We start from the raw sequence: 7,077 nt of genomic DNA on the forward strand, positions 1-7,077 counted from the left end.
TGGATTTCCAGGGGCGTGTCTTACATGGATTTCTGGGGGCGTGTCTTACATGGATTTCCGGGGGCGTGTCTTACATGGATTTCCTGGGGCGTGTCTTACATGGATTTCTGGGGGCGTGTCTTACATGGATTTCTGGGGACGTTTTACATGAATTTCCAGTGGTGTGTCTTACATGGATTTCCGGGGGCGTGTCTTACATGGATTTCCGGGGGCGTGTCTTACATGGATTTCCGGGGGCGTGTCTTACATGGATTTCTGGGGGCGTTTTACATGGATTTCCGGGGGCGTGTCTTACATGGATTTCCGGGGGCGTGTCTTACATGGATTTCCGGGGGCGTGTCTTACATGGATTTCCGGGGGCGTGTCTTACATGGATTTCTGGGGGCGTTTTACATGAATTTCCAGTGGCGTGTCTTACATGGATTTCCGGGGGCGTGTTTTACATGGATTTCCGGGGGCGTGTTTTACATGGATTTCCGGGGGCGTGTCTTACATGGATTTCCGGGGGCGTGTCTTACATGGATTTCCGGGGGCGTGTCTTACATGGATTTCCGGGGGCGTGTCTTACATGGATTTCCGGGGGCCTGTCTTACATGGATTTCCGGGGGCGTGTCTTACATGGATTTCCGGGGGCCTGTCTTACATGGATTTCCGGGGGCCTGTCTTACATGGATTTCCAGTGGTGTGTCTTACATGGATTTCCAGTGGTGTGTCTTACATGGATTTCTGGGGGCCTGTCTTACATGGATTTCTGGGGGCCTGTCTTACATGGATTTCCAGGGGCCTGTCTTACATGGATTTCCAGTGGTGTGTCTTACATGGATTTCCAGTGGCGTGTCTTACATGGATTTCCGGGGGCCTGTCTTACATGGATTTCCGGGGGCCTGTCTTACATGGATTTCTGGGGGCCTGTCTTACATGGATTTCTGGGGGCCTGTCTTACATGGATTTCTGGGGGCCTGTCTTACATGGATTTCTGGGGGCCTGTCTTACATGGATTTCTGGGGGCCTGTCTTACATGGATTTCCGGGGGCGTGTCTTACATGGATTTCCGGGGGCGTGTCTTACATGGATTTCTGGGGGCGTGTCTTACATGGATTTCTGGGGGCGTGTCTTACATGGATTTCCGGGGGCGTGTCTTACATGGATTTCCGGGGGCGTGTCTTACATGGATTTCTGGGTGTGTGTCCTACATGAATTTCCGGGGGCGTGTCTTACATGGATTTCTGGGGGCCTGTCTTACATGGATTTCTGGGGGCCTGTCTTACATGGATTTCCAGTGGTGTGTCTTACATGGATTTCTGGGGGCCTGTCTTACATGGATTTCTGGGGGCCTGTCTTACATGGATTTCCGGGGGCCTGTCTTACATGGATTTCCGGGGGCCTGTCTTACATGGATTTCCGGGGGCCTGTCTTACATGGATTTCCGGGGGCCTGTCTTACATGGATTTCCGGGGGCATGTCTTACATGGATTTCCGGGGGCCTGTCTTACATGGATTTCCGGGGGCCTGTCTTACATGGATTTCCGGGGGCATGTCTTACATGGATTTCCGGGGGCATGTCTTACATGGATTTCCGGGGGAATGTCTTACATGGATTTCTGGGGGCATGTCTTACATGGATTTCCAGTGGTGTGTCTTACATGGATTTCCGGGGGCGTGTCTTACATGGATTTCCGGGGGGTGCGTCTTACATGGATTTCCGGGGGCGCGTCTTACATGGATTTCCGGGGGCGCGTCTTACATGGATTTCCGGGGGCGTGTCTTACATGGATTTCCGGGGGCGTGTCTTACATGGATTTTCGGGGGCGTGTCTTACATGGATTTTCGGGGGCGTGTCTTACATGGATTTCCAGTGGTGTGTCTTACATGGATTTCCGGGGGCGTGTCTTACATGGATTTCCGGGGGCGTGTCTTACATGGATTTCCGGGGGCGCGTCTTACATGGATTTCCGGGGGTGCGTCTTACATGGATTTCCGGGGGCGCGTCTTACATGGATTTCCGGGGGCGTGTCTTACATGGATTTCCGGGGGCGTGTCTTACATGGATTTCCGGGGGCGTGTCTTACATGGATTTTCGGGGGCGTGTCTTACATGGATTTCCAGTGGTGTGTCTTACATGGATTTCCGGGGGCGCGTCTTACATGGATTTCCGGGGGCGTGTCTTACATGGATTTCCGGGGGCGTGTCTTACATGGATTTCCGGGGGCGTGTCTTACATGGATTTCCGGGGGCGTGTTTTCAGGCTGCTTTGCATAGTGACCCCTGTGTACAATGCCCCCTTAGTAAAGACCAGAAAAATCAGCGCTAAATATAAAAGTCCGCAACTCAGGAGAAGAGGCAAAGAAAGCGGAATTGTCAGGGAGGCAGCCGGACTAATAAAAGGGTAAAGCGTCCGCTCCTCAGCGGGGAAAGCTCCTTCGCTCCACGTCTCTGACGATTCCTGCGCAGATAATGGCGCCGTCCGTCGCCCCCACAAGTGCCGCCTCTCATTCTGCCCGATATATCGTGTTCAGTGTTTCCAGCTGTTTATCACACATTATTCATTGGCTTTTAAACCTCTCCTGTGTGATACTGACTGCTGAGCCGTGCATCTAATCCTATCCTGTGTGATACTGACTGCTGAGCCGTGTATCTAATCCTCTCCTGTGTGATGCTGACTGCTGAGCCGTGTATCTAATCCTCTCCTGTGTGATGCTGACTGCTGAGCCGTGTATCTAATCCTCTCCTGTGTGATGCTGACTGCTGAGCCGTGTATCTAATCCTCTCCTGTGTGATGCTGACTGCTGAGCCGTGTATCTAATCCTCTCCTGTGTGATACTGACTGCTGAGCCGTGTATCTAGTCCTCTCCTGTGTGATACTGACTGCTGAGCCGTGTATCTAATCCTCTCCTGTGTGATGCTGACTGCTGAGCTGTGTATCTAACCTATCATTCCCAGAGAGTTCTGCTCCCTTGCTCCAGGGATCCAGTGTTGAGAACATCACATTAGCAGCAGTCGCAGCATTGATTATTTGTAACAGGATCAAGTTCAGAATCTGCAAGTATCTTCCATGTGGAGCTCTGCAGACAGAACAGCTCCCTAGAGGGCTGTAAATAACATTACCCATGGATTTCACTGCTCATCATTCATTATTATTTATGGTCTCAGTAAGTGACTGAAAAATGAAATAGAATCTGAAAGCGTTAAAACCCCAATAATCTTCCCAGGACCACCCTGCACCACCCGCAAATCTATGTAACATAAACACGAGCAACATGCGAATAAAACCTAAGTTATTACTTATGTTAGATCAGCTTTATATACTATACTTTTCTTTTTCCTTTTATAATAATCAGTAATCAATAATTACTATAATACTGCCCCCTATGTACAAGAATATAACTACTATAATATTGCCCCCTATGTACAAGAATATAACTACTATAATACTGCCCCTATGTACAAGAATATAACTACTATAATACTGCTCCTATGTACAAGAATATAACTACTATAATACTGCCCCTATGTACAAGAATATAACTACTATAATACTGCCCCTATGTACAAGAATATAACTACTATAATACTGCCCCCTATGTACAAGAATATAACTACTATAATACTGCCCCTTATGTACAATATAACTACTATAATACTGCCCCTATGTACAAGAATATAACTAGTATAATACTGCCCCTATGTACAAGAATATAACTAGTATAATACTGCCCCTATGTACAAGAACATAACTACTATAATACTGCTCCTATGTACAAGAATATAACTACTATAATACTGCCCCTATATACAAGAATATAACTACTATAATACTGCCCCTATGTACAAGAATATAACTACTATAATACTGCTCCTATGTACAAGAATATAACTACTATAATACTGCTCCTATGAACAAGACTATAACTACTACAGTTGTGGCCAAAGGTATTGACACCCCTGCAATTCTGTCAGATAATGCTCAGTTTCTTCCTGAACATGATTGCAAACACAAATTCTTTGGTATTATTAGCTTCATTTAATTTGTCTTGAATGAAAAAACACAAAAAGAATTGTCCTAAAGCCAAATTGGATATAATTCCACACCAAACATAACAAAGAGGGTGGACAAAAGTATTGGCACTGTTCGAAAAATCATGTGATGCTTCTCCAATTTGTGTAATTAACAGCACCTGTAACTTACCTGTGGCACCTAACAGGTGTTGGCAATAAGTAAATCACACTTGCAGCCAGTTGACATGGATTAAAGTTGACGCAACCTCTGTCCTGTGTCCTTGTGTGTACCACATTGAGCATGGAGAAAAGAAAGAAGACCAAAGAACTGTCTGAGGACTTGAGAAACCAAATTGTGAAGAAGCATGAGCAATCTCAAGGCTACAAGTCCATCTCCAAAGACCTGAATGTCCCTGTGTCTACCGTGCGCAGGGTCATCAAGAAGTGTAAAGCCCATGGCACTGTGGCTAACCTCCCTAGATGTGGACGGAAAAGAAAAATTGACAAGAGATTCCAACGCAAGATTGTGCGGATGTTGGATAAAGAACCTCGACTAACATCCAAACAAGTTCAAGCTGCCCTGTAGTCCGAGGGTACAACAGTGTCAACCCGTACTATCCGTCGGCGTCTGAATGAAAAGGGACTGTATGGTAGGAGACCCAGGAAGACCCCACTTCTTACCCCGAGACATAAAAAAGCCAGGCTGGAGTTTGCCAAAACTTACCTGAAAAAGCCTAAACCGTTTTGGAAGAATGTTCTCTGGTCAGATGAGACAAAAGTAGAGCTTTTTGGGCAAAGGCATCAACATAGAGTTTACAGGAGAAAAAAAGAGGCATTCAAAGAAACGAACACGGTCCCTACAGTCAAACATGGCGGAGGTTCCCTGATGTTTTGGGGTTGCTTTGCTGCCTCTGGCAGTGGACTGCTTGACCATGTGCATGGCGTTATGAAGGCTGAAGACTACCAACAAATTTTGCAGCATAATGTAGGGCCCAGTGTGAGAAAGCTGGGTCTCCCTCAGAGGTCATGGGTGTTCCAGCAGGACAATGACCCAAAACACACTTCAAAAAGCACTAGAAAATGGTTTGAGAGAAAGCCCTGGAGACTTCTAAGGTGGCCAGCAATGAGTCCAGACCTGAATCCCATAGAACACCTGTGGAGAGATCTAAAAATGGCAGTTTGGAGAAGGCACCCTTCAAATATCAGGGACCTGGAGTAGTTTGCCAAAGAAGAATGGTCTAAAATTCCAGCAGAGCATTGTAAGAAACTCATTGATGGTTACCGGAAGCGGTTGGTCGTAGTTATTTTGGCTAAAGGTTGTGCAACCAAGTATTAGGCGGAGGGTGCCAATACTTTTGTATGGCCCATTTTTGGAGTTTTGTGTGAAATGATCAATGTTTTGCTTTTTGCTTCATTCTCTTTTGTATTTTTTCATTTAAGACAAATTAAATGAAGATAATACCAAAGAATTTGTGTTTGCAATCATTTTCAGGAAGAAACTGAGTATTATCTGACAGAATTGCAGGGGTGTCAATACTTTTGGCCACAACTGTATAGTACTGCTTCTATACACAAGACTATACTATAATACTGCCCCCTATGTACTAGAATATAACTACTATAATACTGCCATCTATGTACAAGAATATAACTACTATAATACTGCTCCCCATGTACAAGAATATAACTACTATAATACTGCCCCTATGTACAAGACTATAACTACTATAATACTGCTCCCTATGTACAAGACTATAACTACTATAATACTGCCCCCTATGTACTAGAATATAACTACTATAATACTGCTCCCTATGTACAAGAATATAACTACTATAATACTGCCATCTATGTACTAGAATATAACTACTATAATACTGCTCCCCATGTACAAGACTATAACTACTATAATACTGCTCCCTATGTACAAGAATATAACTACTATAAAACTGCCCCCTATGTATTAGAATATAACTACTATAATACTGCTCCCTATGTACAAGAATATAACTACTATAATACTGCTCTCTATGTACTAGACTGTAACTACTATAATACTGCTCCCTATGTACAAGAATATAACTACTATAATACTACTCTCTATGTACTAGAATATAAGGCCGGGGTCACACTGGCGAGGAATACGGCCGAGTGAGAGGCGCTAAAAGCACGCACTAGACACGGACCAATGATTCTCTATGGGGTCCCTCGCACCAGCCGTATATATTTCTCATCCGTATTCTACGGTCCATGCCAATCGCAGCATGCTGCGATTGTCAGCGTACTATGGCCGTAGTACGCCAATGCAAGTCTATGGGTGCGCAAAAAATACGGATTACACACGGACCACACATGTGACTTGCAAGAAATACGCACCCGGTGTCTTTTAGCAAAGCCGGCAATTCAGTGCACGATACAGTAAACTCACACTGACAGTTTTAATAAAGAAATGAAAGAACAGATATATACACATAGAATGCCTATATATATATATATTTTCATTCTATGTGTCTATATCTAATCTTTGATTTCTGTTATAAACCCTGTCATAGGGCTCCATTATATGTCCATTTTGCAAGCCTGCGAGAAAATCTCGCCATACGGATGCTCACATGCGCAAAATACGCGACCGCACCTTGCTTACGGATGACCTACGAAGCACTATTTAGGGGTCATTCATCCGTATTTCGCCTGTAAACTGAGGACCGTATTTTGCGCAGGTTAGTGTGACCCCGGCCTAACTACTATAATACTGCTCCTATGTACAAGAATATAACTGCTATAATACTGCCCCCTATGTGCAAGAATATAACTGCTATAATACTGCCCCTATGTGCAAGAATATAACTACTATAATCCTGCCCCTATGTACAAGAATATAACTACTATAATACTGCCCCTATGTACAAGAATATAACTACTATAATACTGCGCCTATCTACAAGAATATAACTACTATAATCCTGCCCCTATGTACAAGAATATAACTACTATAATACTGCCCCTATGTACAAGAATATAACTACTATAATACTGCTCCTATCTACAAGAATATAACTACTATAATACTGCTCCTATCTA

This window comes from Dendrobates tinctorius, unplaced genomic scaffold (assembly GCF_039654945.1).
Source record: "Dendrobates tinctorius isolate UK_male_01 unplaced genomic scaffold, ASM3965494v1 ptg000143l, whole genome shotgun sequence".
Classification (NCBI taxonomy): domain Eukaryota; kingdom Metazoa; phylum Chordata; class Amphibia; order Anura; family Dendrobatidae; genus Dendrobates; species Dendrobates tinctorius.